Raw genomic sequence first — 23,681 nt, 5'->3', positions numbered from 1 at the left:
ATGCATTTCACCATGATGATATTGATCAGAAAGTTTAGTTTTCAAACAATACCTCAGAAGGCATATTTTGTACAAAGGTTATGTCAGTGGTGTGTAGGGTATAAATACAGGGGGGCATTTGGTCAACTCTTGCAAAGGTTGTGCATAATGGTGATCTTCTCAGTGCCTGTGGAGGTCTAATAAAGGCTTATTAATGGTATAATCAGCCTTAAGTAGTTGCTAAAGAACATCTTGAAGGCGCCTCCTTTCCCCAGGTAGTTAATGCATTTCCTCTACAGTACTCCTTGTCCCTTTTATTTATGGGATACAATTGTCAAATATGAGTGAGGAACACTAATCAGAGCCACATAGCCACTGTACCACTGGAGTCAGCATCCTCTTTACCTCTGCCTCATCCATCTGCTTTTTATCAGAGGGGTAGCCGTGTTAGTCTGTATCCACAAAAACAATGAGGAATCTGGTGGCACTTTAAAGACCTAACAGACCTATTTGGGCATAAGCTTTCATGGGTAAAAAACCCACTTCTTCAGATAGATTTTTTTTTTTTTAACTCACGAAAGCTTATGCCTGAATAAATCTGTTAGTCTTTAAGGTGCCACCAGATTCCTCGTTCATCTGCTTTTTGTGTGTGTCCAGGTTACGCCTGTGTTTCTTGTTTCTACATACAGCTCTTTCTACTTGGTACAGGTAAAGCTGGTGAAACTCCTGATACATTTTTTTTGATACATTTTCATACAAATCATTATTCACTGTTTTTCTTTCACTATGCCCTACAAGACAGTATGCAAATAAAGAAAAAGTTTCTGCTTTTATTAATATTTCATCTCTTAAAAGTTCAGTGGTCACTTTGATATGTCATTCAGAAACTTTCGTATGCATATTTTTAGGAAATTCAGGTTCATCTTGTGAAAAAAATATATTTTCTTTTATATTGTGCAACCTCTAAGATTATTGGCATTAAATAATTTAATTTCAAAGCACATGAGAGAAACAGTAGCACACACTGTGGCGCACTCTCTTCTTTTCCCTCCCATATTCAATAAAACACAAGACTGTTTTGTCTCCTTGCACCCTTTTGTGTTCCTATCTTGTCACTTTTTCCCATATGCAAGTATTGACACTGTCACTTGCTTAACTTGACTTTTTGGAGATCAGTACAAATTTAACCATTGCTACTTGGGTGTAACAAGACGGTAATGATAACTGTTTAGTTGTTTCATTAGCCAGTCATAGATTTGAATTTAATTTTATTGGACCTTTAATATATACAAGGTGAAAATATGTTATCACATTTATTTTCAACCGTTTAGGTTCTGGGGAGTAGTAGGTATCACAGTTGAGTTCAGTCTTCTCCCTGGATGATAGGAAATAGTCATGTGTAGTAATTTGTAAAAAAATTAGAAGTTCCAAGATATAAAATCTAACTATTTAGACTGTAAGCTCGTTGGGGCAAGGACTGTCTTTTTTTGTTGTGTGTTTGTAGAGTCTAGCACAATATGGTCCTAGTCCGTGTGTGTGGCTCCTATGGTAATACAAATAATATATGACTTACAAAGAAAAATATCCTTCTACCACATGTATTGTATTATCTTCCAGTGTGAACAGGGAGGTGTTAGTGGTAATGGAAGCCATTTATGGCAACTCTTTATACACATGAGATCAAGGACAGTGCCCTAGGCCAGCAAGTACTGGGAATCCAGTGGAGTCATTTTGAAACCTTTGAGGTGGGAATTGCTTCATGTTGCTCTGAGTGGTTTTCAAACTTTTTTTTTCTGGCGACGCAGTTGAAGAAAACTGTTGATGCCGGTGACCCAACAGAGCTGGGGATGAGGGGTTTGGGCGGGGGAGGGGAGGACTCAGGGCTGGGGCAGAGGTTTGGGATGTGGGGGGTGAAGGCTGCAGGGTGGGAATGACGGGTTCGGGGTGTGGGAGGGGGCTCTGGGATGGGGCTGCAGGATCTGGGGCGGGGCTGGGGATGAGACCTTTCGAGTGCAGGAAGAGGCTCCGATTTTGGGGGGGGGCTCAGGGCTGGGGCTGGGGCAGGGGTTTGGGGTGCAGCCTTACCTCAGGCAGCAGCACAGTAGGGGTGCTAAGACAGGCTTCCTGCCTGTCCTGACACCGTGGGTTGCGCTGTGACCCAGAAGCAGCAGGTCCGGCTCCTAGGTGGAGGCATGCAAGCAGCTCCGCGACTCTCACCCCCTCCACCCCGCCAGCTTGTGCGGAGCTGGTGTTCAGGGCAGGCGCAGGCGCAGCACATGTAGCCCCATAGGCGCCCCCCCCCCCCCCGGAGCTGAATTGCTGATGGCCACTTCCGGGGTGCAGCGCAGTGTCAGAACAGGGAGGAACTAGCGTGCCTTAGCCAGGCAGCACCGCCAAGGGGACTTTTAATGGCCCAGTCAGCGGTGCTGACCAGAGCCGCTGCAGTCCAGTGCCTTACATTCCGCAACCCAGTACTAGGTCACGACCTGCAATTTGAAAACCAGTGCTCTAACTCTGTACTGCATATCCAGAAGGCTGATTAATTTGGACTTCTGCTTGTCTTTTTGTTAGGATTAGGAGAGGAAATCAAAGTAAACACTGGAAGTTCTCTAAACCCTAAAACCATATGAGAACTGTAGGTTATTCATCTTGTGCTATAACCAAAAATAATTAACTTTCAGGTAAACTTGCTATATGTAATTCAACAGAAGATACACCATTAAACACATCCATAACAATTTTAATATTAACCTTAACAATCAGTTCTCACACAGACCATTAAACAGAAATCTTTTTAATAACTAGCACCCAAAAAACTTCACGCTGCCCCTGAATTTGTTGATGTTTTGAGACCTGAGCTCTAACTACAATTGAAATTGAAAATGGAGTATTTGTTATACAGTATCGGTTTAGATTACTACATTAATAGTTCCTTTTTAATATAAAAATATTTGTGTGATTAGAATATTCTTGTTAAATTAACATGAATGATGTTTAGTCTGTATTCATACAATAGTGTGTCTGATTATATTTTGACTCATTAGTTGCTCTGGAATTTTGCTAATTTGGAACATATTACTATTTGTATGTGCTAGTATACTCCAGTGATGGGTGCCATAGAGAACTGACATAAGGAGATGAGATTCCAGTAGATCTGAATTGGTAAAGTTTCCTTTGATTTTTTTGTGGACTGTATAAAACCAAGCTTTTTATGAATAAGAGTAAGATATTAAAGTTCGTATTTTTTGAGAGAGAGCTGTATGAAAAATACATTAATACTTAGTAGTCCTTCTTACTGTTTTGTTACAGGAGCAATTACAGTTGCTTAGGGGCTAGTCATTGGGTACTTAAACAGTTTATAAATTGGATACTGAGCTTGATAGCAGATTTGTAACTATTAGCTTATTTTTGTAGTTTTCAACATTGGTTATTTTTTGCAGATAATGAGTAATGACATATCATATCTTGAAATTACTTGACTTGTAAAGTTTTTAGTTTTGGACTTTCCTTTTGTTCTTTTTAAAAAAATACCTGATTTGATATCATTCCGGACTCTTGATGCTTATTGTGTAAAGCACTGTGCAGTATAAGTGGATGCCTTGATTGTCCATTAAAGCTTTCTTTGGTGGGTGTCCTCAGGTATCTCCTGTTGTGTTGTTGACACACACGCACACACATACACACATTGATTTGTTTAGTAGCTCCCCAACTGGAGTCCCAGTCTAGTCCTGACTCCCCAATGTCAGACCCCAGGCAGTCATTCCCAACGTGCAGCCCCATTCCATGGTCGAACACCAGTCCTAGCGTTCCTGCTTCTGGCTTGCAAGTCTCTTTGATTCCCTCTGTGCCCCATCCCACTCTGCTCTCCCACCTGCTTGGTTGGACCGTAGCAAGTGTATCAGCTGCCAAATGTGCTTGCACACCATTCTGTTTCTCTGACTGCCGTTTCCCATGTGATATACCAAGCTTACAAGTTTCCTGACAGTTCTAGAATACAGTTACATGTTTGGCACTTGAAGGTTTAATTACATAGTAATTAAAGCTTAAATCACTTTAATGACTTTTTGGTAGAGATCCATTCCATAATAATGAAGAGTCATTGATATCTTTAAAAAAAAAACAAAAAACTATGTGTGAAAACTACAGTGATTTGAATCAAAACTTTGCACTTGGCGATTTATATCGCCGTAACTTAAATCAGTTCCCCCTGGTAAGTGTTAAAGCAGGGTTATTAAAATTACTCTTTCAAAACAAAGAATTTATTTATAAAAATGTTTTTAGGGCTGTTGATTAATCGCAGTTAACTCATGCAATTAACTAAAAAAAATTAATCACAATTAAAAAATTAATCACTATTATTTGCACTGTTAAACAATAGAATACCAATTGAAATTTATTAAATATTTTTGGATGTTTTTCTACATTTTCAAATGTACTGATTTCAATTAAACATAGAATACAAAGTGTAGATTGCTCACTTTATATTTTTCATTACAAATATTTGCACTGTAAAAATGATAAAAGAAAGTTTTTCAATTCACATCATACAAGTACTTGAGTGCAATCTCTTTATCATGAAAGTGCAGCTTACAAATGTAGGTTTTTTGTTACATAACTGCACTCAAAAATAAAACAATATAAACCTTTAGAGCCTATAAGTCCACTCCGTCTTACTTCTTGTTCAGCCAATTGCTAAGAGAAACAAGTTTGTTTACGTTTATGCGGGATAGTGCTGCCCACTTCTTATTTACAGTGTTGCCTGAAAGTGAGGACAGGCATTCACGTGGTACTGTTGTAGCTGGCGTCGCAAGATATTTACCTGCCAGATGCGCTAAAGATTCATTTGCCTCTCCGTGCTTCGGCCATCGTTCCAGAGGACATGCTTCCATGCCGATGACACTCATTTAAAAAAAAAAGTATTAATTAAATTTGTGACTGAACTCCTTGGGGGAGAATTGTGTGTCTCCTGCTCTATTTTACCTACGTTCTGTCATATATTTCATGTTCTAGCAGTGTCTGATGATGACCCAGCATGTTGTTCATTTTAAGAACACTTTCACTGCAAATTTGACACAATGCAAAGAAGATACCACTGTGAAATTTTTAAAGATAGCTACAGCACTCGACCTAAGATTTAAGAATCTGAAGTGCCTTCCAATATCTGAAAGGAATGAGGTGTGGAGCATGTTTTCAGAAGTCTTAAAAGAGCAACACTGTGATGCGGAAACTACAGAACCCGAACCACCAAAAAAGAAAATCAACCTTCTGCTGGTGGCAGATGACGAAAATGAACATGTGTCCGGAATGTTTTGAAGCAGAACCTGTCATCAGCATGGACGCATATCCTCTGGAATAGTGGTTGAAGCATGAAGCAACATATGACTCTTCTAGAGCATCGGGCGTGTAAATATCTTGCGACGTCCGCTACAACAGTGCCATGCAAATGCCTGTTCTCGCTTTCAGGTGACATTGTTAACAAGAAGCGGGCAGCATTATCTTCTGCAAATGTAAACAAACTTGTTTGCGCGATTGGCTGAAAAAGAAGTAGGACTGACTGGACTTCTAGGTTCTAAAGTTTTACGTTGTTTTATTTTTAAGTGCAGTTATGTAACTCAACCTACATCTGTAAGTTGTACTTCCATGATAGAGATTGCACTACAGTACTTGTATTATGTTAATTGAAAAATACAAATATTTGCATGGTAAAAAATAAAATAGTAATAAAAAAAATAAAGTGAGCACTGTATACTATATTCTGTGCTGTAATTGAAATCTGTATATTTGAAAATGTAGAAAACACAAATATTTAAATGATATTTGATTATTGTTTAACAGCACGATAAATCACGAGATTAATTTTTTAAATCTCTTGGCAGCCCTAATATTTTTACATTTTATCTTAATATGTAGTCAGATTGTGAGCGGATTCTGTTGTATCTAAATCTCTTTTAACAGGTCCTTCATGATAAAAAAAAAAAATTATGAAATCACCACCACATAATTGCTACTAATGGCTACATGTAACTCTTTTGTCATGTGACCTACTTAATGTAGAGTCTGTCAGAAAACTTAATTTAAATTCTGGAAATTTTCAAATGCAGACCATTTTGAAATAAGTTAAATTGTATTCTTAATCTGACTTGGCTAGACAACAGCACTTGATTTTTGTTGCCTATTGATATAAACAGCAATTTCCAACAGTAACTGCCCTTTTGAATATGCAGTACACAAGATTGGCACTCTATATTCACAATCTAAAGAGTTAGCGTGACACAAGGTAATTCAGTGCCAATCCATCATTTTTATTAAAAGATCAGTACTTGGGGGATTTGAAGCACATATTTTGAAAAATTTACTAGTTAACATTACCCCATAAAATGCTGAGTTATTAAATAAAGAAATAACCTATCCCAGTTTTGAATTTCTAAACCAAATTCTGTTTTCTTAAGCTGTTCTTTTGCTCCATACATCAACAGGCCAGCATTCATGAGCAACCCCACAATAACAAGTTAATGTGGGACTGAAAAAATATTTTTGAAAAAGTAGACGTCAGTTTCAAATATCTAGAGTTTACTATAAATAGCAGTAAAAGTGTTTTGAATTATAAAAAAAGGTCTTTTTAACTTTTAAAATACCTCTTTTAACAGGCTGTAGACTTAACAGGATGATAGAATTATGAGAGAAATGATCGCAAGCTATTGGTAAAATCCTTAACAAGAAGCACATCTGCTAGCAGTAAGTCACAGCAGAATCTTGGGCAGTCATCACTTTTCTTGATTGAGAGTGCTGAGTATTAATTCTGCAATTGGTGGCTAACTGCCTCATTAGAGTGAAGAAGCACTGACATTGAGTAAATAGTTATAAAAAAGTTAATGCCTTAAAATTGAAAATTTGAGCACTATTACTGGTGAACATCATGGAGTGTAGTTTTTAGAGAAATATGTTGACTAGTATTCAAGTAATACATCATGTTAATGGTGTATTGCCAAAAGAAAGGAATAGAAGGAATATCACAGTTTAAAAGTGGTACTGTGAACTTTAGTCGCTCTTCTTTCTGAATTTTTTGTCAGCTATTGTTACAAGTAATACCTAAGATGAGTATAACTGAAAGAAATTGGAGAAACCAGTAGGGATTTTTCTTTTTCGGTTTGTTTCCTTTGTGTACTTGACAGCCCTTTGTGTTTAGTCAGTTTCATTGCTGCCCTTGTATAGTTAATTAATTTCTCCTGTTTTTGTGGGTCTTTCACACAGAAACAGGGAAAAGAAACACTAAAATAATACGATTGTGAAACCACAAAAATTAGCAGGGAGAATAGTAGCTGGTGTAGAACCTGATATCTAATAAATTAAAGTAATTGTTGATGTCAAATGAAGCATCAACAGAAACGGCAAAACACAGGATTATACAATTCCAAATATCGGGTTAAAAACTAAAACTGGGTGGCTGAAGCAATTTTCTATACTTGTAGAAGCAGACTATTTAAGATACATTCCTCATCTTAACCCAGAGATAAGTCAGATTTGATTTGCTATATTAAAAAATTCACTAGATTACAAATATTAGACTAATATGGAAACTAAAATCTCACAGTAAAATGTCATCATGTTTCCAATAACTATAGTGTTAATTGCAATAAAAATCTGTAAAAATGGAAAACTTATTAGAAGAGAATGCCCCAAAATAGTAGTTTATTGTTATGTCTTGTATAAGAGAAGCAATAGCAAAAGGATGTTGAATATGTAGTTGAAGTATGATACTGAGTATAAGGTTTTGTGACATTCTTTGCCTGTTCATCGCTTTGCTCATATCAAACGTATTTTTGTCACAGCTTTCAGAGAAGCCTGTTTTTTTTTTCAAAAATACTTACATTTGAGAATTTTCATGTGAGTAGGTGAATGTGACAACAGCTGAAGCAGTTTCATTGATACCTTTTGAGCCTATGCACTTAGTGTGATCTTCATGGTATGCTGAGTGTGAAGGAATTCTTATAACTTAGTGACCTGGGATAGTAGGGAGTACTGGGTTCCTTTATTTCTCTTCTTTGTGTGTGTGTGTGGTGGGGGGGAGGGGGAGATTCATAGCATATGTAACTTGTTTGAGATATCTGTCTGGCACTGCTGTTTCTGCTACTTTTTGCAAAAGATAAAAGAAGAACAGCACTGAAGAGAAGGTGATAGCAGTTGCTCAGTCTTACTTTCTTGAATATCATCTGCTGCAGTACTGAACATCATCTCCCTACTGAAGTAATAGATACCATGGTAGTTGTTTTAAATGATTTTAAACTCTTTAATTAATATTAAGTACTTGAAGATTTTTTTATTTCAAAATAAAGGATACATAAGAAGTGGAACCAATGAATTTTGGGATTTTTTTGCACCATGCACTTGACATTTTGTGGCTGGAGTATGACTGTTCATTCTTACCTTGATGAGACACTATCCTTACTTAAATGTTTGTTATTTTTTTTTCAACAACATGGATTGAATTATCTGATGGAAAATTTTGTTGCAGTTTAAGCACCTTTTGATACCATGGCAACCCTTCAGTTCAGTTTGAATTTTGGTTGATTAGCATTAATAAGCATAGTATCTTTAAGGCTTTATGGGAAGACTTTTCAAAAGCACCTAGAGATTTCGGAGCACAAGACCCATTGAAAAGCAATGGGACATTTTTGCTTTTAAATTTTCGGTACTTTTGAAAGCAGTTGTCTATTTGTTACCTTTTTAAAACAAATAATTGGATTTTCTTCCTGAGTTTTATAAAAGCAGCAAGCTATAGCTCTTTCAGTAACCACAATTCTTAACCTGCCAGAAGTAGTTCTTTCCGGAATTGAAAGGACTGCTGGACTTGAATAATGCCAGTCTTTTATGGTGGTTTTAGGATATAAAAAAAGTATCCTGTGGTCTCAATCCAGATTGCTATAACATGTTACACTTGTAACCGACTTTAATTCTAGGTCTCTGTAAGTTACTTTGCCACATTAACTCGTTCTGTCTCATAATCTTCCTCTCTTCCCCAGCAAGTAAGGAGAATTTTTTAAAATAGTTGTTTATAGTGACTTTTTTGTATATGATGATAAAAGTCTTGTCATAATAGTTGTAGAACTGGTTAGTTGATAACCTATGTCACATGTAAGGTCAGTTAGCCTGTAAGTTGCATGAAAATTGTGCAATACACACTGCTGCTGCTCTCACTTAAAGGGTAGTATTTGATGGCACAAACTGCTGAACAAATAATGTGGACATTAGTAGAAGTCTTTGAGGGAGTGGATAGTAAATGAGCTTTAAGTTATGACTTTTTTTTATGGCAGAGATGTAAGGAGGGGTGAAATTACAAGGATGATTTTTTAATGTGAAGATAGTGTGTTCTTTATCTAGATATCCTGTGTATCAATATCATGTGTCAAAGCTTTTATGGAAATAGCAAACTGTTAGTCTAAAAAGCAAAAATAAAAAGCCAAGATCTGTTTTAGTATTTAGTTTTTACAGGCCTTTCAAACAATAAGGTTTTGATGAAACACAATGTTTGGGCCATTCTTTTTAAGTTCCTGTTCAGATTCCAATGGCATAGATTAGCTTGTAGCATTCAGTCATCTTCTGCACCAGTAGGTAAATCGTTTAGTAACTGATATTGATTAACCACCTCTTGCTTGTATAACAGCAATATCAGGAGCATCAGTATGAATACAGTGCTCTGCTGTTGTTCTCAGAATTATTATGCTAATAAGCGTTCTATGCACTAGAAAGTCCTCGCAAAGTCCTTGCACAAATAGGCATCCATTCGAACTCAGCCAATATATTGCTTTTTTCCTTTTACAGTCAGGCCTGCAGAGGCCAATGAAATAGTGTAATGCTGTAGTTGTAGCCGTTCATTATTGTGGTAGTAGTAATTTACTATTTGTATTCTGGTAGCACGTTAGGGAAACCCATTGTAAAAGGCATTGTACAAATACATAGTAAGTACACAGGAATGGCCATACTAACCCAGTATCCTGTCTTCTGACAGGGACCTAGAGCCAGACGCTTCAGAGCAGTGGTTCTCAACCAGGGGTCCCGGGGCACCCTGAGGCCTGTGAGCAGGTTTCAGGGGGTCCGCCAAGCATGGCCAGCATTATACTTGCTAGAATCTGGGGCAGAAAGTTAAAGCTCTGCCACATGAGACTGCAGCTTGGGGCACCAATCCCCCCCGCCACCTGGGGCTGAAGTCAAAGCCTGAGCAACTTAGCTTTACGGTACCCCCTTTGGTGTGGGGCCCAGGCAGTTGCCCTGCTTGCTACCCCCTAATGCAGCCTTTTATATACCGAAAAATAGTTGTTGTGGCACAGGTGGGGTGCGGAGTTTTTATAGCATGTTGTGGGGAGAGAGGACTCGGAAAGAAAAATGTTGAGAACCCCTGCTTCAGAGGGAATGAACAGGACTAATGTCAAGTGATCCATCCCCTGTCTTCCAGCTCTAGCAATGAGAGGCTCAGGGACACCCAGAAGATGGGTTTGTGTCCCTGACCATCTTGGCTAATAGCCATTGTTGGACCTATCCTTCATGAACATATCTAATCTTTCTTCTTTTTCGAGAGATGTCACTGTGGGTGCTCCACTGTAGGGGTTGGTGTGTCCCTGCGCCGTTGTTCGGGGATTTTTACAGCAGTACCCGTATTGGCCGCGCATGCGTGGAGCGTGACTCACATACCAGTCTTGTTTTAATAGTGCGAATGCGTGGCTGAACTCCTCAGTTCCTTCTCTGCTGTCCCCGGCCGGAGTCGGACCTATAGCAGGCTCGTTAAAATTTTTTTTGTCTCATCCATTCAACATCCTTTTTTCCCTTAGTTTAGCACTCTAGTTATCTAATAACTTAAAAAAAAAAAAATTCGTGCCCGCTTCATCCTCCAGTCGATGCTAATATACCTGGCTCCCCAGGATTTAAGCGGTGCACTACGTGCAGGGACGCTGTTCGTATCTTGGATGGCCACTCCCAGTGTATAAAATGTCTGGGGGAGTCCCACATTCCTCAAAAATATGCCCATTGTTCCAAATTAAAATTCAGGGCACGTAAAGACAGAGAACTCCTACTGCAAATGATTCCTATTGAAAAGTCACTCGGACCTGCTTCTGACCCAGATATGGGCTCCTCAGTAAGTGATAGCTCTCCTGCCTCCAAAAAGGACAAAAAAGGAAACCTATTTTTCTACGGACATTTGCATACAGTCTGGACAGGTGTCTCTGGCTGTATCTCACTTTTCTAGTGATGAGGAAGCCATAGTGCAGGGAGACTTTTCGCCATACCAGTTCTCCCAGTCACAGACCCAAATCAGCACTGGTCACAGAAAATCTAGGTCTTCCTTCATCAAAGACCTCCTTCCCTGTTATACAAACCCGTGGATGGCACCACCTATACCCTTTCCCAGTCAGTGGCAATACTGGGGTTCATGGGCACCATATAACCGATTCCACTATGATCTCCAAGATGCCAAAAATAGGAGCAATGCCACCTCGCCACCACCAGTGCACATGGCTATGAATGAGACACAACAGCAAACTATTATTCCACACTTCGATGAACACACTACACATGCTTCCCCAACCCTTGTGGAGCCATATCCACACAGGATGAGGCTATACTGCCTCCCCCACCAACGCTGTCAGATGATTTCTTAAAATTTCAAGACCTCTTCAAAAGTGTCACCAATAAGTTGAGGATTAATCTGGAGGAAGTTTCTAAAAACCAGCGTGAGTTGACTGATCTCCTGCAACCTCCCTTCACATCCAAGATTGCCTTACCTATAAATTCAGCCATTATGGATCCTACCAAAACCATATGGCAGACACTGGCTACTAGCACACCGACCGTAAGCGAGCTGACCGGAAATGTTTTATTCCTTCCAAAGGATCTTACTGACTTTTTTTACTTACCCAGAGCCAAACTCATTGGTAGTAGAGGCAGCTAATCAAAAGAACAATCACCAGTTTCCCAGATCTACCCCAACTGATGAAGACAGTAAAAGGCTGGACCTGCTTGGTTGTAAGGTGTATGCTTTGTCTACATTACAATTCAGGATAGCTAATTATGTGGCTGTTTTTGCAAAATATGACCACAGAAATTATGAGAAACTCATGGACTTTATGGATGACATTCCAGAGGGCAAAAAAACCCAATCCCATCAATTTAAAGACATAGTCTCTGAGGGACAAATCATCTCCCGTACCGCATGACAAGCTGTGCTTGATGTTGCTAAGACAGCTGCGAGGTCTGTTGCTACAGCATTCGTGATGTGTCATGCTTCATGGCTTTCATAGTCTTTTCCTCATGAGGTTCAGAATATCATTGAAGATCTCCCTTTTGATGGTGAAAAGCTGTTTGCCTGTAACGCCAATGATGTACTTCACTCCATGAAGGATTCAAGAACGAAATTACGGTGTCTCAATATCCAAACCCCTGCAAATAGGAGGAGACAACATAGGTACCAGCCTTATCAACGTCCACGTTACCTAACATATACTCAACAAAGTCATAGACCATATGAACAACAATGTCAGTGACCAAGATATCAATGTTGCTGTACCAATGCATTGGATCCATGTCATCCCCATCCCACTAATAAGCAAATTTGAAGATGTGATCGAGGCTATAGAAAACATCATCCCTTCAGTGCCTATTCCCTTTCTATCTTTGCCCCCCACCTGTCCCTCCCACCCTGTTCCTTTTCAGGGACTCCTCTCACGAACAACTGCTCCACCAAGAGGTGCGTCACCTCCTCCAATTAGGATCAGTAGAACCAGTGCCTGACCATCACAGAGGAAAAGGGTTTTACTCCCATTACTTTTTAACATAAAAGAAAACTGGGGATGGCAACCCGTTCTCTACCTCAGATGCCTCAATAAATTTGTTAAATTAAAAAAAAAAAAATACAAAATGGTGACTCTTGCAGCCATAATTCCAGCACTGGAGCCGTGAGATTGATTTTCAGCCCTCAACCTGCAGGATGCTTATGTTCCTATGACCATACATCCTGCCCACAGACATTTTATTCGCTTTGTTCTGGGCTCACAACACTACCAGTACAGGGTCCTTACCTTTCCGCCTCTCGACTGCGCCTCGTGTCTTTTCCAGACTCCTCCTAGTTGTAACAGTTCATCTCAGAAGGCAGGGAATCATAAGTTTTACTTACCTCGACAACTGCCTTTTCAAAGCTAGGACCCTCCAAGAAGCCATTCAAGCCACACAATAGACAGTCCAATGTTTCCATGCTCTTGGCCTATGAATGAACAAAGAAAATATACACTCAACAACTGGAGTTCATAGGAGCACATTTCAGCTCACGCAAAAGAATAGCATCTCTCCCACTTCACCTTTTTAACACCAACCTTTTTGTTCCCAAGCTGAGAAGGAACTGAGGAGTTCAGCCGCGCATGAGTACTATTAAGACAAGACTGGTGTGTGAGGCAGGCTCCACGCATGCGCGGCCGATATGGCTAGTGCTGTAAAAATCTCCGAACAACGGCGCAGGGGCGCACCAATGCCAACAGGGGAGCACCTACAGGGACACTCCTCTCGAACGTCAGTTACTGCATAGGTGAGTAACCTCCTCTTTTTTTAACCAAGGTATACTTTTGGCGTTCACAGCATCCCGTGGCAATGAATTCCATAGGTTGACTGCATTGTGGGAAGAAGTACTTCCTTCTGTTTGTTTTAAACCTGCTGCCTATTAATTTTTCTAGGTGAGTCCTAGTTCTTCTGTTATGTGAAGGGGTAAACAACACTTTCACTTTCTCCACACCATTCATGGTTTTATAGATCTCTGTAATATCCCCCCTTAGTTGTTACTTTTCTAAACGGAACAGTCCCAGTGTTTTTAATCTCTCCCTGGAAACTGTTCCCCTACCCCTAATAATTTTTCTTGTCCTTTTCCCAATTTTAATGTCTCTTCTGAGGTGGAGCAACTAGAACTGCATGCAGTATTCAAGGTGGGGGTGTACCATCGATTTATATAGTGACATCATATTTTCTGTCTTATTGCTATCCTTTATTAAGACAGTCCCCTCCTATAGAGCTTACAATGTAAGGCTGGGATATTCAGGCACAACTTCCTGTGATGCGACACCCTCTGTTCCAGTCATCTTTATTCACTCACAGACCACTCAGAGACCTTCCTTTTGTAGATACCACTGTGTAGTTTATGTACAGTGCTTCACCTCACCACCTTTTAGATATTCATGCTGCCATACTATTTACAGAGTTGTTGAGCTTACCTAGAAGGGGTGGGAAACGTCTCTGCACAGAGAGCTCCCTTTATCAGGCCCAGCTACCTCTTTCCATATGCAGGACCTGTGTCAGGGCCTGACTGGCTAAACTGACTATAGAATGATGGTTCATTTGCTGAGTCCCAGCACTCTGTGTCACTACCTTGAGCCCCTTTTGAAAATTTCAGCCTAAATGGTGAGAGGAGAAACAGAGGTAGAAGAGTGAAATCATGTATGCTGGGTCAAGTAGCAGCTTAATGGAAGAACAAAGTATAGCACTCTCCTGAGTTCCAGTCCAGCGCCCTGTCTGCTGGATCATGCTACCTCTACAATTGAAGCTGTTGCAAATCTATAGACAGCAGTGATAAAGGTTATTCAGGTCTTCGTTTTATTATATAGCTAGTTGGTAGCTTACTGTGTATGGTGGATCCATGTCTTCTGCAGTAACCAGGCTTTTGAGGGAGGGAAACAATAAGAACAATGTGCCGCTTATGTGGGGCGTAGTGATCTGGTTGGAAATTTCCAAGAAGCTTGAAGGAATTAAATGCTCAATTCCCGATGAAGTGAGCTGTAGCTCACAAAAACTTACGCTCAAATAAATTTGTTAGTCTCTAAGGTGCCCCAAGTACTCCTTTTCTTTTTGCGAATACAGACTAATGCGGCTGCTACTTTGAAAATAGACTTGAATGTAACTTGGGCACCTAACTCTTTTAGGCTCTTGAAAAATCCCAGCCAACTAATCTTTTCTTAATTGTTTTTGTAGTTCTGGGGCAGGTGAGAAATTTACTTATCTGTAATTCTGTTTCTCTAAAGATACCTCTCAGGAACCTTGCTTACCACAACTTACTTTTCTTCAGAATTTGGAGGTTTCACTTTTATGAGGCATTTCTCTTGAACCTTGGTATTCATTTTTCAGTAAGGCCTATTTTGATTGTCCGTTAGCTATCCTGAATTGCCTTTTATTTTATTTATTCCCTAGGATCTTCATCTTCCATGCAGTCCAAGGAACTGACTGTAACATCTGGAGGATGTCATTTCTTTACCAAAGCGTGATGCATGACAAACATTAGGGAACTTAGCTCGTACTCTATCTCACTACCACTCTTAATGGTTAAAAATATATATGTATTTTTGTTTAGATCTAAGAGTGTTCTGAATATTGTGAGTTTAAAAAAACCCAAAAACCTCAGGTCCAGGGGTGAGAATCCTGTAAGATGCATTCTTCTGAGAAGCAGACTATAGGTAGGAAATCTTCTTTTATTAGATAATAGAATCAGATTTCTTATTCAGTTATTCCATATACTGCAATACGAATATAAAAAAAATCCTGTTGCTAAACAATGTAATATAGTTTAAAAACATGCTTGCAAGGCATGCTTAAACTCACAGCAGTACATATATGAAACAGCCTCATTTATTCCTATTCATAAAAAAGTTTTATTTTTCTCCTATTTATAAAAATAATTCTGTCAATCAAACTGAGTAACTTTATAATTCTGACCTGTAATAATTACATACCTGTAATAAATATTTTGTCAAGTATAAAATAACATCAGGTTAGATCCAACACCACATTTCATTATAGAACAAAACAAATGAGTTTTACCAGTAATTTAATGGTGGTAGAGTTAGGCCAATTATGAGTGCTTTTGAAAATAGCTCCTTTAATATTTAGTATTTTATAAATCTATAACATTTTTGTAATATAGCATTTGAGGTTTGAGCTAGACATTTTTGGAACACACTTTAAAACCTTTCCTCTTTTTAACAATTTTTTCAAATTCTTGAAATACTAATTTGTTTTGAAGCTATAAGGCCAGGAAAGTACACCAGCCTAATTAAGACTGAAGAATGCAAACAAACTGAAGTCATTTGTATCCTGATTGAAGGAGATATCTCGAGGCCTCAGTGCTACTGTAAGATGGTCATAGTTATAAATTGATAAATGTAACAACATCAAAACAATTCTGCTCAAATATCAAACGTATCTCTCATGCCGGGAGGCTAAGATAGGGATGCCCAGGAATCTGTGCTGGGATCAGTGCTGTTGATATAGAAAATGATGGGAACGTTTATACAAAACATTTATACAAACTACTCATATGTTTATGCAAAAAGAAAAGGAGTACTTGTGGCACCTTAGAGACTAACAAATTTATTTGAGCATCAGCTTTTGTGAGCTACAGCTCACTTCATTGGATGCATTCAGTGATCACTAGCTCACGAAAGCTGATGCTTAAATAAATTTGTTAGTCTCTAAGGTGCCACAAGTACTCATTTTCTTTTTGCAAATACAGACTAACACAGCTGCTACTCTGAAACCTGTCATATGTTTATGGGTACCAAATTTACTGTAAATAACGCTTGTGGATGGATTTTTTTGGGAGGGCGGTCATGGAGCGAACTAGATCTTCTTGTAGAAAGCTCAGTGAGTACACTTGCTCAGTGTGCAGAAGTTCAAAAAAGTAAATGGTGGTCAATTTTTATAAAGGGATGGAGAATAACAGCTTTGTTATATAATGGCATAATGATATTAGTGGTATACCATAATGTTGTTTTTTGGATTTGGTCACCCTATCTTATAAAGGATGAGGAAGAAATAAAAAGTGTGGAGAAAGGCAACAAAAAATTACTAGAGGCATGGAGATCCTTCCATGAGAGGAAAGATTAAAAAGATTAGAACTACATCAGAGGTGACCTGACAGCTATTATAAAACAAGGAATAGATGATGTATTTAAGGTCAGTTCGACCACTTCTGTTTGCCTTTTATATGGCTGTCCAACATCTTGACAGTGGTGCTTAGTGATAGCATGGGAAAGAGCCTGATGTGCGAGTACTTCCCACAATAGGTACATGTCCACTTGCCAGATGGAAGTTGAAGCATACTTTGCTCCCTGGCTTGCCTCTGGACCTCAGCCTGTGCTCTCTGATGGCGCTGTGCAATGACTGCACCAGTCTTAACTTGGCTTCTGCAAAGTTAACTGGGAAAATCCTTCCAACAGTAGTTATCAGTGGGAATGCTGAATTTCTTGAGGCCTTGCTTTGACCTCATTGCTCTGTTGGAGCTTTGGTCTCCTTCTGTGTTGCGGCGAGTTCTTAAGTTGACCATAGAGCACAGCCTTTTGCAGTCAGTCTTGAGGCATGCATTCTACGTGTCCCAACCAGCAAAGCCTGCAAAGGTCCCGCATATTCTGCTTAGACTTTAGGCTGGTTCTCTCAAGGATCTTGTTAATGATGATCCATTGGTACCAAATAACTCCAAGGATTTTTCTAAGACAGTGGAGGTGGAAAATGTTCAATCTTTGCTCCTGCTTTTGAAGTACATAACCCCGGTGATGGCTCCAGCCCTCCCTTTCCTGCTGGCTGGGGGAGACAGGGAGGGGGAAGGCGGAAGAACAGGCTGTGGTGCCAAATCCCACAAATTGTATCACTAGTCTAGCAAAATACAAAGTCCTTCAGAAAGGGCTATTGCTTGGAGCCACGCTATTGGAGGAGAAGCTCAGCTTTTGTGGAAAAACAGTGTCAGGGTCACGCACAGGAGTGATAAAAGCAAATTGTTTGCCTTTTATTGGGGTATTAAACTGTCCTCTAGAATGCGGGTAATGGACCATTGTTATGATAAAAGAACAATGCCGAAGTTCTTAAGCATGGAAGAAGTTAAATGTTCTTTATATTTAAAATATTCTTGTAAAATATTTTAATCCCTTCCATATTAAATGTACAAGAGTGGAAAAATGCAACAAGGCACTCATCTAGTCACATGGCAACACCCTAGCAATTCGTTCTGTGACTGTGGCTACTGTAATGTGATCAGTTCAATCTAGAGCATGTGAAACGTCCGGTAGTCACTTCAGGCATTATTCTATGTTGTTGTTTTATGTATTTATCGTTTTTGAGTGATTCTGTAACTTGAGTAAAAACAACGAGGAGTCTGGTGGCACCTTAAAGACTAACGGATTTATGTGGGTATAAGCTTTTGTGGGTAAAAAAACCCTACTTCTTCAGATGTCACTCCATGCAGATGAGGAACTGAGGCACAATGTAGATTGTGACTTTCCTAAGGTCAAATAGGAAGTTGGTGGCTCAATGAGAAATTGAATCCCAATGTACAGAATCATGACCTGTCCGTAAGACCATCATTCTTTTCTTTGCATCTCTTCCTGATGTTTATCCTGAAGTTTAAGTGTGAAATAGTCTCCTTAAGAGATGTGAGCTTTGTTTTTAAAAAAGGAAAGAAAAGAGAGCTGATATAAAACTTTACCTTATTTCTTATAAGTCTCTAAGTGTAAATTCAGTTCAGATAATTTGCTTTTCTCTCTCTGTATCACCATTAATAACAAATTCTGAATTAAACCTGACCTTTTGGCACCATATGTGGGATTACATATTACTGGGTTGTTTGGTCAGTGGTGACTTATATTACAGGTATCTGCTGCTACATTTAAGTAAAGTTTGACTAAAGATATGTTGTCACTTCAGAGTTAAGAAGTTGTCTACATTTCAGTCTTTTCTCTCAACTTAGCGCAAGTGAGAGCGGCCACATTGCAAAATAGTACTAAAGTTGGTGTGTACACGCTCGCACTGTACTCACTTGTGTGGGATGCCAAGACTTCTGGGGGCACATCCCATGGTCCTTAGCGCTGTAGTAACATGAATCTCTTTCTAAATTTTTCCCAAGTGAATTGTGGGAGAACTTGTCTGTCTTTTTTTGGGCACATGGAGAAGGAAGGCATTGGAGCGTATTGGCACTTGAGTGGTGCTAGCCTCTGGTTGTGTTAACACCTGAGGAGTTGTTCATACTCAAGTTTTAGCTTATGCCTTGTCACAGGCCAGCCAATTTGAGTTAAAAGTAGTACTAAACTCAATTTATTTTGTATAAGGGACTGGAGTTAGGGGCAAGTTATAACTTGAGTGAACTTTGCAGTGAAGTAGAGCTCCAATTGTGGGTAGAGTTAGAAGCTTATTTTAGTCCTTGCTTTTGTACCATCACAGGTGTTTATAATGGAATCCTCAACTGATACATTGTAAATTACTGATATAATTAAATGACTGACTGATATCACTGGAGATCTTTTCTCCCATTCCCCCCCCCTTCCCGCTTTAATGAATCATAATGGTATTACACTTCTTGTTTGTTAAATCTTTAATGGTAGGTTATAGTCAAGGTCCTTCACTTTCAGCTTTTACTATTTATTTATTTATTTATTTTATTTATGATTATTTACCAAAAATTTCCTAGGTTTTACAAAACCTATTTGATTTATTTGAGTCGTAATGGTAATAAAAAAAACAACCTGAATACTGATTAAGAAAATCCAATATATTTGGTAGATGTGTTTATGTTAATAATAAATTAGTCTAAGTGTAAATGCAAGGCTGCCTGTTAAAAGAAGGTAACATAGTGGAAGATGCAAACATACGTGTATGTACATATCTGTACGTCAGTGCCCAAGTCCTAAAAAGAAAAATGCCGGAACTCCACGGATCTGTCTCCCCACTCTGGAAGGAGAGATGGCAGCTTTGTGATCTGGGCTGCTCAAGTCACCAAGCTGCCATCTTTCCTTTCAGAGTGTGAAACCAGATCAGAAGTACTTTGTTTTATTTTCTGTCCTTCCTTCCCCTAATATATACTCAGAACACTGAAGTTAATTTTTTGCACTGATTTTCACCCACTTTTTAAATTTTTGTAATAAACACGGATAAGTTTCCAGAAAATTATAAACAAAATAGAAACTGAAAATAAAGGGCTTTGGTTACAGTATGGTGATGCATCACTGTGGGACATGCTACAGCTGTAAAACATTGTAATTTAAAACTTTTTGCAGTTATTTTTGGAACTGTCTACAAAGTTCAGCAAGGTCATGATATAGTGATATAGTTGCCCTTGACATTTTTATATCCAAGGAGAGTCCAGAGTGATTCCAAATAAATGTGTTTTTTAATTTCACCCAAGATGCAGGAACTTTTTTGATGTATTTGAACTGTTTTGTATAGAGATTTGGCAAATGTAAGCAAAATATGCTACAGTATTTTGTTTTTAACAATGTATTATAAAGTTTATTGTAAAGAAATAACTAGGTCAACCTCTGGATGACCTGTCTTCTAGAGTTTCTTTAGTTAGCTTTAGGCTAGAGCTCCACCTTGTGATCTTTCAGCATGATACATTTTCTTTTAAAAGTTAATAAGTTAATTATGTTTCAGTAAAACTCATGGTCTTCTGAAATTCATAGATAAACTCATAAGTCAACTTAATTTTGCCAACAAACGCTGAAAGCTGTATGAAATATATAAATAGACAAAATTTAAATGCGTAACTACTAAACATATGAAAGATATATTTCTAATTATCATGAAACTGAAACTGTGTTGACCTTAGCAGATACATATACCAGTACTAGATGCCAAAGGTCTGGCTTTAAATCTGTGCTTACTATGGATACTTCAATTTATTGCTGGTTGAAATGGCATCTTCAAAATAGGCTCTTTTTGCTGCCTGCTCTGAATTGACTACATCAAAGTATTATTATTATTATTTTTTAAATGTAAGTTAAAGGACCTAATAAGATACTTATACAACAAAAGCATATGTCTGCCCTTTTACTGTTTATGGTCCTAATCCTTCTCATAACCTCAGCACCTTTTTGCTGGAATTAATGTTGTAAACTCCTGTGTCATCCTACTGATATGTAGAGCATTTTGCACACCAATGATACTGTGTAAATAATTTATTGACGTCTCATATGTTGAGAAAGTTGCTGGCCAAATGCTAGGACCCTCCCCTCTTCTGTTTTTCTCCCCTCTCAAAAACAATCCCAAAACACTTCTATTTTTGTAACACTCTTTAGCTCTAAGAGACAGGTTCATATCCCTCTTTTCTATAATTAGAAGGTAGAAATTTAATACTTCAGGAATAATCATCTGGTTTTCTTGTTTGTGCTAGGAATCTAATTATGAAACACGCAGAGTATGTCACCACAAAACTACAGATACCTAGTTTTAATAGATGATGTCTTTAATTTCAGAATGAGATGCACCAAATCTATAATTTAATTCTGTGTTGAGATTATTTTTGAACAGTTTATACATTCCTTTACTCAGTTTGTGATGACTATATTCTTTAAAAGTGTTTGTGGTTATATGAAACAATGCTGTCCAGAACTATATTTTTACAGATTCTAATATTGAGACAGATATGGTCTAAGTGCAGAACTAGGAATATATTGTAATTCTTGTTCACACACAGACTCTGTGTGACTGCGGACAAATAACTTTACTTCTCTGCCTCATATCTACAGCACAGACATCTACCACTTCACTAACTGAGTAACTGGTAGCAATAGTAAACTGTTATCTTCCATGTGGGCCATTTGCAAGAGGATGATATAAACATTTTTCCCAGTAGGGGTTTCACACATGTTCACTTAACAGCAGACTAATGTTGAGACTTTGGTACCTTGAGCTGTTCTATAAATTCTGGATAGGACTGTACTGTGGTGATTACAGATTAGGACTGAGCATTTGACTGTTCCAAAAATAATTGGTCAATTGATGGGTCAAATATAAAATAATGTAAAAATGGTCAAATATTTTGAAGCATTAATTTATTATGGGATTGAGTCCCTGACCATCTTGGCTAATAACCACTGATGGACCTATCAAATATTCTTCGCAATTTATCTCAATCTTTTTTAACCCCAGTTATACTTTTTGGCCTTCACAACCTCTCCTGGCAATGAATTCCACAGGCTGACTGTGCGTTGTGTGAAGAAGTAATAGGCAACAAATTTAAAACAGAAGTAATTTCATTGGGTGACCCCCTAGTTGTGTTATGTGAAGGGGTGAATAACACTTCCTTATTCACTTTCTCCACACCAGTCGTGATTTTGTAGACCTCTGTCACATCGGCCCTTTAGTCATTTCTTTTGTAAGCTGAATAGTCCCAGTCTTTTTTAATCTCTCCTCCTATGGAAGCTGTTCCAGACCCCAGTCATTTTTGTTGCTCTTCTTTGTATTTTTTCCAATTCCAATATCTTTTGTAAGATAGGGCAACCAGAACTTCATGGGCATACCATAGATTTATACAGTGGCATTACAATATTTTCTGTCTCATTATCTATCACTTTCCTGATGGTTCCTAACATTTTTAGCTTTTTTGACTGCCACTGCACATTGAGCAGATGTTTTCAGAGAATTACCCATGATGACGCCAAGATCTCTGTCTTGAGTGGTAACAGCTAAGTTAGACCCCATCATTTTTGGTGTATAGTTGGGATTGTTTTCCAATATGCATTACTTAGATTAAATTCAATGTTGATAAATACAATCATTTTGTTTCACAATCACAGTTTTGTGAGATCCCTCTGTACTCCTCCGCTTTAGACTCCACTATCTTCAGTAATTTTGTATCATCTGTAGACTCAGCTCATTTATGGATATGTTGAATAGTGCTGATCCCAATACAGTTCCTTGGCGGACACCACTGTTTAAGTCTCTCCATTCTGAAAACTTATCATTTATTCCTACCCTTCGTTTCCTATCTTTTAACTAGTTACTGATCCATGAGAAGACTTCCCTCTTACCCCATGGCTGCTTCTTTGCTTAAGAGCCTTTGGTGTGGGACCCTGTCAAAGACTTTCTGAAAGTTCAGGTACATTGTATCACCCTTGTCCATATGTTTTTTGACCCTCTCAAAGAATTCTAATAGATTGATAAGACATGATTTCCCTTTACAAAAGCCATGTTGAGACTTCCCCAATATATTGTTTTCACCTGTGTCTGATAATTCTGTTTTTTCACTATCATTTCAACCAGTTTGCCTGGTACTGAAGTTAGGCTTACTAGTCTGTAATTGCCAAGATTATCTCTGGAACCTTTTTAAAAATTGGTGTTATGTTAATTATCCTCTAGGCATTTGATATAGAAGCTGATTTAAGTGATAGGTTACATACCACAGCTAGTTGTTCTGCAGTGTCATATTTGAGCTCCTTCAGAACTCTTGGGTGAATGTTATCTAGTCCTGGTGACTTAATCCTGTTTAATTTATTAATTTGTTCCTAAACATCCTCTGTTGACCTCAATCTCTGACGTTTGCTCAGATTTGTTACCTAAAAAGAATGGCTCAGGTGTGGGAATCTCTCTCATATGTTCTCTGCAGTGAAAACCTATATAAAGAATTAATTAGCTTGTCTGCAACGGCTTTGTGTTCTTTGAGTGCTCCTTTAGCACTATGATAGTCCAGTGGACCCCACTGATTGTCTGGGAAGCTTATTGCTTCTGCTGTACAAAAATTTTTTTGTTCATTTTTGTATCTTTTGCTAGTTACTCTTCAAATATTCTTTTGGACTGCTTAATTATACTTTTACACTTGACATGTCAGAGTTTAGGCTCCTTTGTATTTTCCTCAGTAGGATTTGACTCATTTTTAAAGGATCTCTCTTTTTGGTTCTAACCACCTCTTTGACTCTGTT

The 23,681-nt window shown here is 38.4% G+C and overlaps 1 protein-coding gene across 8 annotated transcripts in view; it reads left to right on the top strand.

Moving 5' to 3' along the window:
- Positions 1-23,681, top strand: part of STAG2 (STAG2 cohesin complex component) — a 182,897-nt gene that overhangs the window by 37,453 nt on the left and 121,763 nt on the right. Inside the window, exon 1 of one of the 8 annotated variants that reach the window (XM_073361287.1) lies at positions 22,763-22,861. The exons of the other annotated variants lie outside the window; for them this stretch is intronic. The gene's annotated coding sequence lies outside the window, so the exon portion shown is untranslated. Of the gene's footprint in view, positions 1-22,762; positions 22,862-23,681 lie in introns of those variants that run through there. 8 annotated transcript variants of the gene reach the window in all.

Source organism: Lepidochelys kempii, chromosome 9 (assembly GCF_965140265.1).
Source record: "Lepidochelys kempii isolate rLepKem1 chromosome 9, rLepKem1.hap2, whole genome shotgun sequence".
Lineage (NCBI taxonomy): Eukaryota > Metazoa > Chordata > Testudines > Cheloniidae > Lepidochelys > Lepidochelys kempii.
Note: the sequence above shows the minus strand (reverse complement) of the source record. Positions and strands in the feature narration are given on the sequence as shown.